This window comes from Anastrepha obliqua, chromosome 1 (genome assembly GCF_027943255.1).
Source record: "Anastrepha obliqua isolate idAnaObli1 chromosome 1, idAnaObli1_1.0, whole genome shotgun sequence".
Taxonomy (NCBI): domain Eukaryota; kingdom Metazoa; phylum Arthropoda; class Insecta; order Diptera; family Tephritidae; genus Anastrepha; species Anastrepha obliqua.
In genome coordinates this window covers 141,105,062-141,122,770 of record NC_072892.1, presented here as the reverse complement: position 1 = coordinate 141,122,770, position 17,709 = coordinate 141,105,062, and the positions used below count along the sequence as shown (strand labels likewise).

Sequence of the window (17,709 nt, the reverse complement as noted above, 5' to 3'; positions counted from 1 at the left end):
AATTGGCAAGGCAAAAACAATTTTCCTGTTTTAAGGAAATTTCTTGTCTGTCATGAAAAGGCTTGTCATTTTCGGAGGTGGCATAAAACTATAACTTCCTCCATTTGCGGAACAAAATCAAGATAAATAAATAATTGGCTCTTACACCCTTTATTGGGTATTTGGCCGAGTTTCTCTTGTGGCTGCGTCTAATGTTGTTCCATAAGTGGAGGGACCTACAGTTTTAAGTCGACTTCGCATGGCCGATGGTTTTTTTGAGGAGCTTTTTTATTATATATATGTATATAATGCGAAGGAAAAACTCAGAAGCGAATAACTAAGGCTTTAAGACATAAGCTGACACCAGGCTGAGAGTTTACTGGAAGGGTATAACCAAAAGATATTTACTCTAACGAGAAGAAGGAGTCGACCTCTCGACCTGATACGTCAAAACGAAGGTGCATACCTTTAATCTATCTCACCTCCAGAGAAGAACTCGAGAGAACTGGGTTTGTTGAAGAAGTCAAGAAAACGTAATTTCAGGCTGCTGCTAAAACTAAAGAATACTGAAAATATATACAAATTCAATTACAAACTTACATCTTTCTTAGAATATGAGAACATTTTTAAAATAAAAAAAATCGATTTGGAAATTGTTTTCAATCGCTTTTAAAATTTTATTTTCCGAGCAACAAAATCCGCTAAAAAATATTTTTTAATAAAATACGAAGTGTAAAATCTGCGCTAAAAAAGGTATGACTAATAACAATATTCAAATTGGCGACTTCTGCTTTGCACAAAACTTGAGCTCTCAATCTACGATGGTTGAAATTCTGTGAGCAGTGTTTTCTACATGAAACGATACTAAATACCACCACCTCCATCCTCATTTGACCAGCTTCAAATAATTTCGTGACTGACGAAAGCAATCAATATTTTTTTGAAATTGTTCCAGACCTCTAAAAATCTAAAAAAAAAAAAGAAAAAGCTGACCGAGCCTCATTATATTTTCCCCATTCAAATGTAGCTTCTTTTTTTATGTGCTTCTGCATTTTAATCTCGCCAGTGGCAACTCTCGACTTGCTTAACCGCAATTACTGTCACACATTCGGCTCCTCGCCTGAGTGCAAATTGCTGCGAAAGTTCACATGTCAAATCGATTATGGGCGTTCATAAAATATTCGCAATGTGTGTAATTGATTACTGCAACTGTCATCGAATCACTTGATGAGAAACAAACATTATAATTATAAGAAAATGCGACAAAGTGTATGGAGGAGGGTGCAGACAGCGAAAGCACCTCTATCCAGTATATGAAATTATGCAGCAAAAATAAATAAGTGCAAAGTAGCACAAATACATTTTGATATAAATTTTAATTTAATTTCTTTTAATAATCAAGTAAAATTTGACTGTGAGTTGGGAATTTCTAAATAATTTTTGCACATTCGATGATTCTCAGCGCAGCTAAAAAAAAGCAAAGCTGCCATTTAACGCCTTTGTCGAAAATAATCTCTATCACAATTGCTTTTCATCCCATTTTCCTTTTGGACTCTTTGCAATCTGCCATAATCAGCTACTCATTACAGCCAAAACGAACACCACAAGCAGACCTACTTCGGCGTGAGGTCTTTGACAAGCGAATGATTAATATTAAGCCAAAATGTCCAAATGTCATTGCGTCGTCGCCATCGTTGTGTTTGCCCTTTGAACTCAACAGTTTCGAGTTTCGCTTCAACTTTGGCGTCAAGTCGACTTGACTCTGCAGTTCCTCATGGAGATCACTTGTCTATTCGCATTCATTGGCTTGGCTGCATAAACGCCACAAATGGAGAAGCACAAGTTGGTTTTGTTGTTACCGGTTTTTTTTTGTTTTTTGTTTTTTTGTTTTTTATCCGTTTTGTGGCTTTATGTGTTTGCCGACCTGTCAGAGTCACTTTGGTGTCATCGAATTTTTCATTTTATTGATGATGCACCTTTCGGATTTGGAAGTTTTTATGGTAAATGGTAAATGTAAATTTACATGCACGCCGAATCGGTAACTGTGCACCTACTTTCTCTGCTTTCGCCATCTAATGCCATTGCAAGTGCTTGCTGGCCGACATAAGGACTATTTGTCAAACATTCAACACAATATCCATCATTAACCACAAAAAGTCGTAAATGTTGGACAAAGTGTTCGCACTGGCCATTGTCGCTGCCTTTGCATGTCAAAGGATATATTGAGGCACCGCCGATTTCGGTTACCTTTCAATGATCAAAAACACATTTATCTTGTTTTTTTATCTTGTGGTTGCCATCTAATCCATTGTGCAAGTCTGTCTGCTTCCTATGTGGTGGTCCGCACGATTGGCTGAGAGCCTATTGTATTCTTGTTGTTGGCATTTTACCAGCCCAGATAGTTGCTTAGGTGTTTTTAGTTGTTTTGCGCTAAGATTGTGGTCAGTGGACTAGCGTAAGATCCAAGCAATGCAGTGTCAATATTTTGACATAAAGTATTTTTAATTGACTATAAAACGATTAGTGTTGCTATTACGACAAAAAAAACGTAAACTTTCGATGTCATTAGTGCAAAAGCCAAAAAAAAAAAAAGTATTTATATTCATATTTTAGGTGCCGAAAATTAACTAAGAGGACTGAAAGAATAATTGTCTTATAAAATTTTACCTGGTGTGAAATTGATGTGAGCGATTTTAGGCTATAGTTTTGTTAGTGTGTCATGGCAGTTGATCCTGGATTCGCTGCCAAGTGCGGGCATTTTAAACATCCAAAAAGTCTCTAATAGCAAACAGACGCCCCTCGACAGGTCATGACAAACGTTCGACTAAATTTCTGGCATAAATATCATCGTTCGCGCTAAGGTTGCATACCATTTTATGCAACAACAACAATACAGGGTGCCCCAGACCATTCACGTCGCTTGGAATACGGAGAAACAGTCGCTCGAATGGTTGACACTGAACCCAATTTTTGGAAGCAAATTTTAATGACTGACGAGGCACATTTTAGTCTCTCTGGCAGCGTGACTAAACAAAAGTGCCGCAGAAGATCCATGAAACACCATTTCATGACCGGAAAGTAACTGTTTGGGCCGGAATTTGCGCCAAAACCATCATTGGGCCATATTTTTACCGAGAAAACGAAACGGTCGATGGAAACCGATATCGATGGGTGTTGGCTCATTATGTCTGCCCGCAAATGCGTGAGAAAGGTTTAATGTTGAAAACAGTGACCGACGTAAACGCATTACCCTGACAGCTGTTACGATCAAACTAATGAGAACACCAATGAAAATGAAAAATTCCTTCCTTCCGTATGGTAGTATCGTAGATTTTATTGCAGGATTGTTAAAAAATCCCGTAATCTCTTTCAGCTGATTGCTATCTCACCACACAGTGTTGCCAAGCAGTACATTTCGAAATCATTTACAAAATATACTTAGAAAAATTTAAATTTTTATTAAAATAACTTAAAAACACTGTTGAATAATGTTAATTATAGGTAAATGAACTATTTGCATTTGTTGGTTTTTGGCTTTGGTTTATTAAACAATGAAAAATTGTAACTGATAATGCGGATGTGTGAAAAAGTGTATAAGCAAAAATATCAATGGAAACATTGTGTAGATACAACCAAACACATACCCACACCGATGTATTGTGTAAATATGTAACTAAAAGAACGCAGTTGTTCTCTACGGGATGAGATTTGCTCAGTTTTGTGCTCGTTAGGGGCTGCGGTAAGAGACTGCGTACGTCGGTCACTGTTTTCAACATTAGACGATTACTGGTTTCAACAAGATGGCGCGCCATGCCACACTGCGAATGCAACAATTGAATTTCTGCAACGAAAATTCCCGGGACGTCTTGTGTCAAAAAGAGGCGACATCGACTGGCCTCCCAGATCACCTGACCTAACCCCCTCGGACTTCTTTTTCTTTGGTTATCTGAAAAGTAAGGTTACACCAACAAGCCGCAGACTATTGACCAGCTTAAGGCAAACATTCGTGCCGAAATCGACGCTATAAAACCCGAAATGCTTGGCAAGATGATCACAGAAAAAAGATCGCAGTTTGTGGTTCCTAATAAAGGTGGCCACTTCATTTATATTGTATTCAAAAAATGGTTTTAATAAATTGTAAATAACGAAACCAAATAAAAATACCTCACTTATACAAATCTGTTGGCACGAATTTTTTATGTTTTTCAAAAGCAGTATAAACTTTATTGAAATCTACAAAGCGGTTTTTAAGTTACAGTGATCACCAATTAAAAAAACATCCTGACTAGAAATTTTGGTAAGGCGGTGATTAGGCGCAAATAAGGCAGACCACATTCCAAATTTGCGCCTCATAAGACAGCCAAACTAGGCCCAAGTCCCGAAAGGTATCGCCACACATCTGCCTCATTAGGCGCAGGTTCGAAAAACCGAACTTCGGTAATACTACGGATGCCCTTCTACAAATCAGTTAAGGATTTCAATTTATGCCTAAGTGAGACACTGCCACAGATTTTCGTGACCACAACCAAATTTGGTATTGTTCTGGCATGCCAATCTTTGCCTTGCCTAACGTGGGCCTAGTAAGGTAATAGTGAGGCGTGCCTCAGTAAAGCCTGCCTAGTTTGGGCCTAACTGATTTTTCGGCATGCCTCACTATAATTCTAGTCGGGATAGTTTTGAGAAAAAGTTTTGCTATCGATTTATGTTACTTCCACTGTGTCATCTATTCCTGGGCTATATAATGGTTCTTCAGCCGTCATAGCAGCTTCCAAAATATCGATTTGCTGTTGTCTACGTAGCATTCTACCTTTTCGAGTGTTATCCTTAGCGCGCTTATCTGGCACTTTCATATGTCGGTTGCTTGCAGCTGCTGCTAGCTACTCGCTCTCGAACGCTCCGGAACGCCCGAGCACTCTTTGTTAATTGTTGAATAACTCGAAAAGTATTTGTCGGATTCACTTCAAATTTTCACACAATATTTTTAAGATATTATACTTTAAGAAAATGCAAAAAAAAATTGAAAAATTCTGACTACCCCTAACGCCTTAAAATGCACGTAATATGGCAGTTCGTTTGTGAGTGAAAAGTATGTGAGTCCGAAAACATGGCATTTTTAAGCGAAACGTCTTCGCAAGAAGTGTGCAAAAGGTGATCAATTTAGAGGTATCGGAATTTAAATTGAAATGAAATAACGAAAATTCCAAGTGATTAGGCAATCTTTTTTATTTTTGTGTAGAACCATTCCTGACATAAATTTTTTCAAGATAGTCCCTTTCAAATATTCACCGTAAACATCCGTAAACTCTAATTTTAAATGACTCACTGGAGGACTTCGGTCGTTATCTCGTGAATAACTTGGTTAACTAAATGTTGGCTTTCCAAGCCTCAACCGAAGCTGGTTTATCCACAAAGCATTTCGATTTTCCCTAACCATACAACTAAAAGTCCAAAGGTGTGATATCACACGATCTTGTCGGCCAATCCACTGGTCCGAGACGAGAGATACATTTGTCACCGAAACGACGACGCAGTAAATCCATTGTTTCACGGGATGTCTGGCTGTAAGGCAAGTAGCGCCGTCTTGTTGGAACAAAATCTTCTGGACATTACGGGCTGCGATTTCCGACATCAAAAAGTCGTTGGCACCAGCCTCGTCTTTGAAGCAATATGGATCGCTGATTCGTTCAGCCTAATAACGATCGCCTTTCGCCAGGCAAAGATGGCAAACCTCCGAGTGCATTTCTGTCATGAAAAAACTCCTCATAAAAAAATATCTGCCGTTCGGAGTCGGCTTGAAACTGTAAGTCTCTCCATTTGTGCACACACACAAATAGGAGGAGGCGCTCGGCCAAACACCCAAAATGGATGTACGCGCCAATTATATTATATATATATATGTAATGGCTGCTCTTGAATGACTTCGGGTTGCTCTTCAAGGCGTAAGTCTTTTCATGATAAAATGTCAATGTATACTAAACAAAATTATGTATTTAGTTTGACAGCAGTCACGCGTGATCTCTCAAAAGAATCCTATTGGCAAATTTTTAATTTCAGTTTCTTTGCCATAGATTTTTCTCAAAAGAAATGCCCACTAATCAAATATTTTCATAGGTGTCCCAAGGTAAACTCCTATGTTAAAATGATTTTGGGCAATAAATGAAATGAAATGAAAAAAAAGAAATGCCGTAGCGGCAAGCAGGAAAAAAAGTTGGGAAGCCATATCATTTGAATTCGATGGCTGTTGGATGGTATTACTTTCGTTCTTGATCAAAAATTCACGGATAATGATGCCACTCTACGATGGTGCATTATCACGATGCAAAATCCCCCATTGTTTTCTTACATATCCCATCTTTTTTGGCGTGTCTCATAACGCCATAATCGTGTGACCTTCTGACAAGAATTCATGGTGCATAATACCATTTTAAATTCATAAAAAACAATAAGTATAGCATTATTTTTTTACTAAAAATTATATGGTTTGTTTGGTCTTGGTTCATTTGTAGGTCTCCACTCACTCGCTTGATGTCTGGATTGGGTGTCGTACTGTTATGGTAAACAAACGTCTCGTTTCCAGTAATGATGTGTTTCATGAATTTTGGGTCGGATTCAGTTTTGGAAATCATGTCTTTGATGATATCAACGAGGTCCCTTTTTTGGATGAAATTCAGGTCCTTTGGGCTCAACACGACGCAAACCCAAATCACTAGCTACAATGTCCTGAAAGGATCCAATAAGCAATGTTCAAACCCTCTGCAAGCTCTCTGATTTTCTTTCACTTTATTGATGTTTTCATCAGTTTTCGATGTCGAGGGTTTGCCACTACATTCCTCATCCTCAATGGACTCACGATCTCTTCTGAAGCGTTCAGACTACGCGTAAACGGCTGTCGACTGTATTCTTTAGAGTTCACTGCCGAAGCAGTTTCCCAATATTTCTAAGATTTTCGCACCATTGAATCCATTTTTAACGCAAAATTTTTAATTCAGACTCGTTGCAAATTCAAATCCATTTTTAAAACTGTAAAAATCGAAAACACGCGCAGTGGTAGATTTACTCAAGAAGGTGTAACTTTTGCAAATGTCAAGCAATGGCGATAAAATTTTGGTGGGGAAAAAACAAAACAGTAACAAAAAAAAAAAAAAAACAGAAACAGTACTCCAATCAGTTGACTTGGAGCGTCTCCTGGCAGTTGTTCTAAGAACTTTTTGTTGGTGTTAGGTATACCGTAAACTTGCTTTAAAACAAAAAAAAAAAAAAAAAAAAAACACTCAAGTTTAGTCTATTGCGCTCTCCAACCAATTTCGCTCATTGTATTCAAAATTCTTTAAGTTATAATTACAATTTAGATGGAGCTCAAATGAAACTTCAGTCATAGGGATGTAAATAATCAGCGCGGCAGGCAGGGATAAAGCAGCGAAAAATAAAAATGTTGATATGGGGTTTTTATGCCTTCTAACGCTACTGTGCAGCACAAAAAATAGGGGTTTTGATTCTTTGTGTGTATATGTACGTGTGTATGTGTGTTTGAATGTATGCTTGTATGTACGCATGTATGTATGTGGTGAAGACACCTACCATTAAATTGGTAGGCCATCCCCTATTCGCCTTTTAATTGCTCATTTTTATGAAACATGCGCAGAGTCGGCCAACAACAACGCGCACACAGCTACGCACACTCGTCACGAAACAACCACTACATACACACATACACGCACATTTACCCATTTCTTTGCTATCCTGCCTGCACTTTCACATCAGCATCATCTCCTTCTAGCCAATTGGGCTCCCCGTGTGTGTATGTGTGTTTGTGTTTGCGTGTGTGTGTGTGTATCAAGCAACTGCAGCTCACACTGCCTTTGCTGCCAAAGTGGATCCTTTGCTGTCGCTACCGGCGGTGTTGCTGCTGCCGTCGTTGCGTTTATGTTTTTTTGTTTTTTACTCTTGCAGCGGCGCATCTAAAGGCCGTCCATTTTTGTGCTGAGTAATACAGGAGATAGGCGTGGTTAAATGGAATGATTGATTGTATCTTTTTTGTGAGTTTTCTACACGAGCAACACCAGCTTGCGCAGCGGTTTTTGTTCTTGTTGTTGTGGCATCATTACAACGGCGGCAATGCCTTCTGTGCACTGCCGTCGCTAGAGCGCTTTCAAGTTGCACAAGAAGAAAAGGTCGAAAGTAGAGTTGTACATATGTACAACAATGTATGTATGTTGCACTCGTATGTGTGTATATGTAAGCGAATGTGGTTCCAGATCCATTGAATTGGAAATTCTTACATTTTCATTACTAAAAATGGGCAAGAATATGAAGAAAATTCAATTGAAAATGTCATTTGACATTTAGTGCACGACAAAAGGCGACACAAAACATAACAGAAAAGTCAAGCCTTAGAAACGCCAAGCGAACTGCTACATGCGTATAGAAGAGGGAAGTCGGAGTGACTGGCCACTCAATTGGTCTTTCAGTTCTCATTAATGCGTGCCTACTGAGGTAGTTGTGTTTTTTTTTTTCTAGCAACAAAAAATGCTTTCTTCACTTTTTTCTGCTTTGGAAAACAATTTAATTAAGCCATCAACTAAGCTGCCTTGTAACCCAGCTGGGGCCGGCCAGTATTGTCAAAAGCGGTGCATAGGACAAGTGTTGTGTCATGCAGCGTGTGCATGTGACAGTTATACATATACATACATATATATGTGTACATGCATGGATATCTCCGTGCATACGTACATGCAAGCATCTGTTAAAAAAACAAAAAAACAAAAAAAAATATCCCAAACTCTTTCACTCACCTACACATCGCCACATATTTCCATGCCTCGCCGCACCACTCGCTTCCTGCACTTGTTTGATCTGTTTACTTTACTGCTTATGCTGCTATCTAGAAAATATCTTCTGTTCTGCGAATTCCTTCACTGTCTCCCTAACAGATTTTGACATGCAAAGATGGTCTCATCCCACTAATGGATGCGATTATGCCTCGATTATCTTTGGTTTAAACGTCACTGCATTGGTTCTTTTTTGCTAATTGTGCCTTTTAGTTGCTTTTGCAGTTGCATACTCGTACATTCATATGTACCTGATTCTCGTCAGCGGCTACCTGTAAAATGCCAAAAATTCCAACACCGCTCGGCTGCTTTATCTCTTTTTGTCTTTACTCTGCGGTTGTTGCGGCTTAAAACGCCCGCTTTTGTCCATCTGCCACTTGGACGTTTAGTTGTCAGTTACTGTGGCAGCTATTGTTGCTGTTGCTGTTGTTGTTGAGTGTTGTAAGTTGTTGACTTGCGAAAGGATTAAGTGCGCCGGTGCAGCGTTAATAATGCATCATTAACGCTATAATTTCGGATCGAGCGTGAATATGCAAAAATTTCAATTTGAAAATTTTTGCAGAATTTTATGATTTTTTTTTTTTTGTATATTTTTGCATTTCAAAATGTTCTTTGATGAAACAGAGGGATGGCACTAAATTTTGAATGTATGTACATAGTTTTCAGTGTTTTTAGTTGAGTTCTCTTAACCTTGCAAATGAAGAAATATACAGCCGTTGAAAAATACTTAAGAACGATACCCATTCGAGACTTTTTTCAACAAAATCACTTAAGGGTTTTGCATTTGTGGCTTAATTTTATAAATCTAAAATGTTTTCCATTTGTATTCGTTTTTTTTTTTATGTAAGAAAAACATAATTTTTTTTACTTGATCTACAAAAGTTAGTGCTATTCGAAAATCCTTTGAGAAAAATACTTAAGGACGAAGCCAAATAATAGTGAAATCATCAAAAATGCAAGTTATTGTACATTAATGAAAAGGAGTCTATGGAACACTTAATCACCAACTGTGAGGTATTAGGCCGCAGGAGACACAGAATCCTGGAGTCGTACCTACTAGAGGAGAAAGAACTACAATTGCTCCCTCCAAAGGAGCTGATTCGATTCCTCGGTATACTAAATAATTATAATTAAGTAATTAGGGGCGCACAATACATCCATCTGGTCGCAGCGCATATAAGCTTTAGCCTAACCTGCTCAACCATTACCATTACCATATTTTGTTGAAAATCGTGTCTGCTTTATTACTGCGGCACAGCGCCTCTGAATTGACGTTATAAAACCTCTACAACGTTCCACAGGAATGGATTCTGAAGCTGCCTTGGCCTTTTCAAATGATTGATTCCCAAGTTGCCTTGACCTGCTAGCAAATGACTGTTTCAAATTGTGGTATTGTGCGTACTGAGTGCGTTTTTTAAGTCGTTCCAAAGATGTTCGATTGGATTTAAGTTGGCAGTCGAAGATGCCCAATACAGAATAAAGAGCAAATTAGCTTTTTTGCTATACGAGTAGTGTGCTTCAGATCATTGTTTTGTTGAAATTTCCAAATTACCGTTAAATTATCTTCCGAAAAGAGAAAGTCTACGCCAACAGCCCAGGGTCAATTCAAGACCTCAAACACATCTTATTGGAAAACCCTTTATCTGAACGTACTTGACCGCATCCATATCACCTTCAATACGATTAATTGTCCCGACACCGTTCCACGAAAAGCAGCCCCACACCATTATTGAGCCTCCCCCGTGCTCTATGATTGATGAGACGCACTTGGGGTGGAATGAATGAATCTGCAACAACTCCATTTATTTTCGTTTCATCGCTAAATAACATAGAACGCCTCTCTCTGAATGGAGAAGCTCTCGAACAAACTCAATTCAGCTTTGTCGTTGCGATGCTGTTGTCGATGGCTTCTTCTGTGCCAGTCGACCATGAATTCCTGTTACTGCCAATCGAAGCGCAACTGTTCCTTTCGCTTTTGGCTTTTCCAGGTGAACATAAATTTGTTAATTGATGTCAGCAGCACTCTTCCTGGGACCTGTTTTGACAATCTCACAATCTGGCTAAGAGTCTTTCGCGCATCGTTTTTTTCTGGAGATGTTTTTTGCTGCTTTATACTCAGAAAAGTATTTCGAAGCATTAAAAAGCATCGTTTTTGAAACGTTTAATTCTCTTAAAATAGATTATCCGGTCTTTTGCAACTCATGATTGCTTTTCGAAAAGCTAGAATGCAATTTTTCACGTTCCACATTGAATATTGAATCAACTAAAGTGAATCGTTTCAACTAAGTGATGTAGGAATACTCCAAATATTTACTTAGCAGTTACAATATAAAATAGAAAATAATTTACAAAACTTTGGACGAAAACCGAATATTTCTTAAGTATTTTGTTTTCCTTGTTCACTCCTCTCGGGAGCATAGGGCCTCGAAAAGACTCTTCCATCGAAAACGGTTCTGTGCTGTTGTTTTTGCACCGTTCATTGGATGTCGGCATCTGCTAGTTCGCGCAGCATCGACCTTCTCCAAATGTTTTTTGGTCGACCGTACCCTCTGCTCTCTTGCAGGTTCCAGTCCAGTGTCATTCTCGTGATGCTATCTGGTGGTTTTCTGAAGTCTATATCTCACAAAAATATCAGTGATCCTACAAAAACGCAAAAAAACTACGCAAACATTTCCAGAAAAATAGATAAATGAATCCCATCTTTGCTTGGTAAAATTCCAGTTCATACTAAACCGAATGGCACTACGATGTGTTTACTGGGGTATTTTGTATAACAGATTTTTCTACGTCATTTTTCCGTAAATCTGTAAATGCAAATTTAATCTTTCTTATCGTTGGTTGGAAATGCAGCTAGCAAAAATTAATCCAACAACAAACTTTTTTTACATACGTACGTACATACATACACATATTCCCAGGTACATGCAGGTACACCTGTTTTCTGCTCACTTTTTGTTCGCTCTTTTTTTTTGTTTTTTTTTTCTTCTTCATGTACTTAGGCATGCAATTATTTCCTGTACCGATTATACAACTGACAATTTTTACGAAAGACAAATTCATCAGCAATGCAAAATTTTGAATAATCAGTCTAAAACTAAATGTTTTAAAGTAGTCTCAACTGAACAGATTCCCATGGCAACAGTATTTTTTTTCTAATTAAGAATTTAAAAATTATGAAAATTTTAGTGAAAGTGTTGGCTGGTTTTTCCGTGCCCTGCCGAGTACAATGGTAATAAACGCGTTAATAAAAAATGTTGTTTAAAAAATTCAAAAATTGTTGTTTCAAATGTTCAGACGTATAGTCTGCCTCAGAAGAAAAGAACCGTTTTTTTTTTTTCTTGTAACTTCAAGATATATTTCGTTCTGCTTTTTCCTCCGTAATAGTTCCACTCAAGGGCTACGACGCCAGTGCTAACCCAGGTTTTTGTCGTTCGAAGTGACGGTCGAGTGACGACAAAAAAGCAGGATAAAGTGAGCGGGACCCTTCTCTGCGACTACGCCAAGCACGATCAGTTCTTGCTAAAAAAGAAATAAATGTCAACACCATCGAACGTCGACTGAATGAGGCGAACAGTTCCCACCGTCCAACATCATCAAAACCACTGCACTCAGAAAAACATATTGAGAAACAAAAAAACAAGACAATGGCCTCACAGTATTGGACTGGCCTTCCCAGTCGCCAGACGCGAACCCCATTGAAAATGTGTGGGAAATTATGAAAACGCATATTGCTGGAAGGTCAGTCCATGATTTAAAGCAACTCATTCCTCAAGTTCGCAAAATCTAGTCCTGTTGGCGACAAGCTACGCAGAAAAGTTGGTTCAAAGCATGAAAAAGATGCCAACGACAACGATGAAGACTACTTAAAATTTTTTTAAATATATATCTTTTGTACTTCAAGAATAATCGGAACAGCGATTTTTTCTGCCACAGATTGTAAGTCTAGGAGAGCAGCATACTTCGTTATTTCCTTTCGAATGTTTGGTTTTCCTAAAGTTCTCAATTCTCAATATTAACCTAAAATCTTAACTTTACAATAATTGCCCAGCTTTCTTTTACAAAATCCTAGATTACAGTTATTTTACATCCTCCGTTAATTCATTAACCTTTTTAGTCTTTTTATTATAAAATGCTACGGTGAGATGGTTCAGTTTTAAATAAAGGCTGCTTAGAGTCTGATATTATGACTATGGGTTTCTGTTTACTCAAATACTTGGTAACTAAAGTGGCAACTTGCACTTGATTTTCGAAGTTGATTACCGGGACAGGAGAGCATTGGTCAACTTACTTCGACTTTTGGTGTTGAAGCACCACACTTAGCCACTGTGAAATGCTGATATAACGAACTCCAACGTGGCCGTCGGTCCTTGCAGGTCGAATTGAATTTTGTGAAGGTCGGTCGTTGCTGTGCGTCAATTGATAACACAAGATACGCATGTGACACACCGCGAGGTAGAGGCATCCTTGGTATTCATTGGACCAGCATACCTTCGATTTAGCATAAATATTTGGTCGCTAAGAAGATTTCTTCTCGTTGTATACTGCATAATTTGACTACTGCCCAAATGCCCAGAAAAGGACTCATGTCGATTGGTCTAAAAAAAAAGTGGAAGAAATTCAGTTGCGATTGCTCAAAGCACGTCTATGACATCGTAATATGCGGCGAATCTTAGATATATAAGTATATGAGCCTGAAATGAAACATAAATCGACGGTATGGCTATTTCAAGGCGAGTTTAATCCAACAAAAATTGTGCGCGCGGCTCATAGAAACAGAGGCACCTCATAGAACTGGTCTGTCGCAACTGTACTATTAGAGAAACTTAAGACAGTCAATCACTCAGTTGTATGGTACCCAATCATTTGCTTGCCAGAAGTTTTCGGAGAATTGAGGAAAACCAAATCATCCTCGAATCATCCTTCATCCAGACATTCCGAGATCTCACGTATCGGCTCACACAAGAGAGTTTATGAGTACTCAATAGATCGAATTAATTACACCCCTGATTTGGCAACTAACGATTTCTTTGTTCTCGAACATCAAAAATAAAATGCGAGACCAACGTTTTGCAACGCCTGAGAAGCTGTTGATGCCTTTAAATCGCTCGTTTTGGAGTTATCCGCTTCTGAGTGGCAAAAGTGCTTTGAAAATATGTTGAAGCGAATGCAGAAGTGCATTGGCTTCCTAGGAGAATATTTTGAAAAACAATAAAGTCATTTTTAGTACTATTTCACTGTGTTTTCATTATTGGACGCAAAATATAAAAAGCAACTCTCGTGGTGTTGTTGGTTTATAAAAAATTGAAACAATTTGTTTTACTAGTTTCCTAGTCGGTTTAACCCCCCGTTGGACACTTTTTTTAAAAACTTCGGTTGGGCGTCCTTTTTAAAAGGTTACATCCATAAATCGATAGGAAATTAGATTTTATGAAGCCAACTGGAAGCTCAAGTCGTCAGCTACAATAAAAATATGCAAAATTCATATCCAATGTCGAAAAAGTCTGGCCAGACCCAGGTGCCCAATTAAGGGTTAATTTCAACTTATTTCTTACGCTTATCGTAACGCCCAAGTATTTTCTTTTTAGTTTTGTCGATAATGAGTTTTATTTGTACACAACCATTTGTGTAGATCGCTAAAATTAGATTGTAATTTATTTCTTATTTCAACTACGTCTGAAACACTAATCGTTCATTATCAAAGCATCGATAAGTGGAATAGATTGTTCACGCTTATCGACTTCACTTGGCCGAAATTGGCGCGGAGATATTTCGGGAAAGGAAAAACCCGAACCTGTTTTATTTTGATATTACAATAAACTCTCGAACGATCTCCTATACAACAAAAAAAAGAAAGAAATAATAAAAAATAAAAAATATAAAAAAATAAATAAAAAATATAAAAAAAATAAATAAAATATATAAAAAAAATAAATAAGAAATATAAAAAAAATAAATAAGAAATATAAAAAAAAAAATAAATAAAAAAAAATAATAATAATAAATAAATAAAAAAAAAAATCAATAAATACAATTTTAAATAAATAAAAAAATGCAAAAAATTATAAATTAAATTTAAAAAATAAATAAATTAATATTAAATTTAAAAAATAAATATAAAATATAGAAAAAAATAAAATAAAATAGATAAAATATAAATAAATGTAATTTTGAAAAAAAAAATAAAAAACATACAAAAAAAAATAAAAAAAAAATAAAAAATATAAATTAAATTTAAAAAAATTAAATTAAAATAAATTAATTAAAATAATGAATTAAAATTAAATAAAAAAAATAAATAATTAAAAAATATAAAACAAGATACTTATATATAAAAGAAAAAAATGTTTAAGTAAAAAATATATATATAAATGAGAAACAAAATTAAAAAAAAATATGTAAATAAATAGAAAAATATATAAATAAATATAGAAATATTCAAATAAATAAAAATATTTCTATAAATAAAAATATAAATTAATATAAAAACATATAAATAAATAAAAAAACAAATAATTAAACAAAAAAAAACAAATAAATAAAAATATAAAAATAAAAAAGATAAATATAAATATAAATAAAAAATAAATAAATAAAATAAAAAAGAACTAATATAACGATATTTCTACTTTTGCATAACGAAAGAGAATTAATATAACTTAATTTTAGTTTTTTTATTTACCCATTTCGCTCATACTTTGATTATTACTTAATTAATCCCATAATTCCTTTTTCATTATCTCCTCAATGGAATGTTTTCACAAAATCGTGGAATTTCTTCAGACGTGCATACATTTTTTTTGGTAAATACGGATTCGGTCGAATACATCAATTTTTAATGGCTGGCAACCTTTAACTGGCCACTGCCGTGTATATATGGCGCTATGTACATATAATACAAAAATGTGTGCATAATCCGCACATGCCGACACTTGATGTAGACATAACATTTCTATAATTGGAGCCTTCAAATAAATAAGTTCAATTACTTTTCCGAATACATACATACATACTATACATATGTACATCATTTTTAACGAAATTTGCTTCGCACGCTTTAGTATTAATGAAAAGACTGCTGGACGAGGAGCCAATATACCACTTTTTTAAGGCGTAAAAATCAACAACCCAATTCTGTTCTGTTGACAGATATTTATCAAAAGAATTTTACGACATCGCACCTACTGAGTGCCGCATGATTATGGGTGGTAGTGTGGTGGTCCCGTAATTACCGAAATATACAATGCTAAAACCTACTATGTATAGCTTAAGTAATGAATTGTATGTATTTAGAGTAAGAGAGAGAGGCCTGGCACTCTTTCGAGAGGCTTATTAGCAAAGCAAGAAGAGCACGCCATATTCACAACACAAAACTAAAAGTAACAAAAGAGCGTTGCTGATAAGAAATCGCCTTCCGAATTAGTGTTGATATTCCGATGCGAAGCGCCGAACGTACATGTGGTAATTTACGAGAGTACAGTTCGCGGCAGAACAATAGCACCTCAATATGTTTTATCACTTTTGACTATTTTCCTTTTTTTTCTCAAATGTTATTGTTTTTATTTTTATGTTTTTATTTTTTTATTTATTTATTTTTTTTGTGTTTTTTGTTTTTATTATTATTCTTATATAAAAGTGTAGCTCAAAAACATATAAATCCGAATTTTGAACTTTATATATTGTACAATAGTATGTTGCAAATTTTTCTTGTTTTTTTCGAATGTTATATTTTTTGTTTGTTTTTATTTATTTATTATTATTTTTTTATTTTTTTTTTATTTTTTTTTTTTATTTTTGTTTTTATTTTTTATTTTTGTTTTTATTTTTTATTTTTGTTTTTTTTTTTTTATTTTTTTTTATTTTTATTATTTTGTTATATGTTTTTTTTTTGTATAAAAGTATAGCTCATTCCCAACCAAAAGCCATGTAAACCCAAATTTCAAACTTTATATAAAAACTAGAAGAATTCCAAAATTTTTTTTATCAAAATTGTCAAATCTTTTGTTTATTATTCAGTTGTTTATGCCAAATCATCATGGCAAGTTATACGATTGAACAGCACGTTCAAATGATAAAACTTTATTATCAAAATGAGTGTTCATTAACGCAAACGTTCCGCGCATTGCGCCCATTTTTCGGTAGACGTGGTGGCCCTTCCAATTTCTTATGACCCATATTGAACCATATGGACCTAGACGACATGTGGTTCCAGCAGGACGGCGCTACGTGCCGCACAGCAAACGCCATTTTATTCCATTTCAACATCTACCCGCCCTTATTGAAAAACCCTTTAGTTGTGGATCCCTTGCTTTATGTTCCAGTTTGTTCTTCAAATAATAGGATTTGTGCAAGTCTGAACAATAGCCATTCGTTTATGCAATAATAATTAATAATTGGTGCGCACACTTCTGTTAGGAGTTTGGCGAAGCTCCTCCTCCTATTTGTGATGGGTGTCTTGGTGTTTTTCCACAAATGGAGGGACCTACAGTTTTAAGCTGATTCCGAACGTCAAAAGGTTTATTTTAAGGAACTTTTTTTCATGGCAGAAATACACTCGGAGGTTTGCCATTGTGTGCCTTTTTCTATTATTTGGCTGTTTCCTTCACGGAGATTTGAAGCTACGCACTCTCAAATGGTAGTTACTCACCAACCCATTTGGCTACGGCGACCGCCTCTTACAAGAAATTTTACTAACTAAACATAAACGCGATACGCGCCATTGGTGCCCTCTGGCTCGGCACGGACTTTGCAAATGACACTCGTAGCTTATTTAATTTTAGTGTGTTGATGTGCAACCTTGAAATTACTATCCGTTCAATTTTATAAATTCTTTCTTTTCTCCATCAAATGTACAAACCTTTTTTAGACTTAATTTGTTGAATTTTTACATAAAGTTTGAAATTTG

The 17,709-nt window shown here is 36.1% G+C and overlaps 1 protein-coding gene across 8 annotated transcripts in view; it reads left to right on the top strand.

Annotated features, from left to right (window-relative positions):
• Nucleotides 1-17,709, top strand: part of LOC129236335 (segmentation protein cap'n'collar) — a 255,187-nt gene that overhangs the window by 108,812 nt on the left and 128,666 nt on the right. The gene's annotated exons all lie outside the window — the stretch shown is intronic.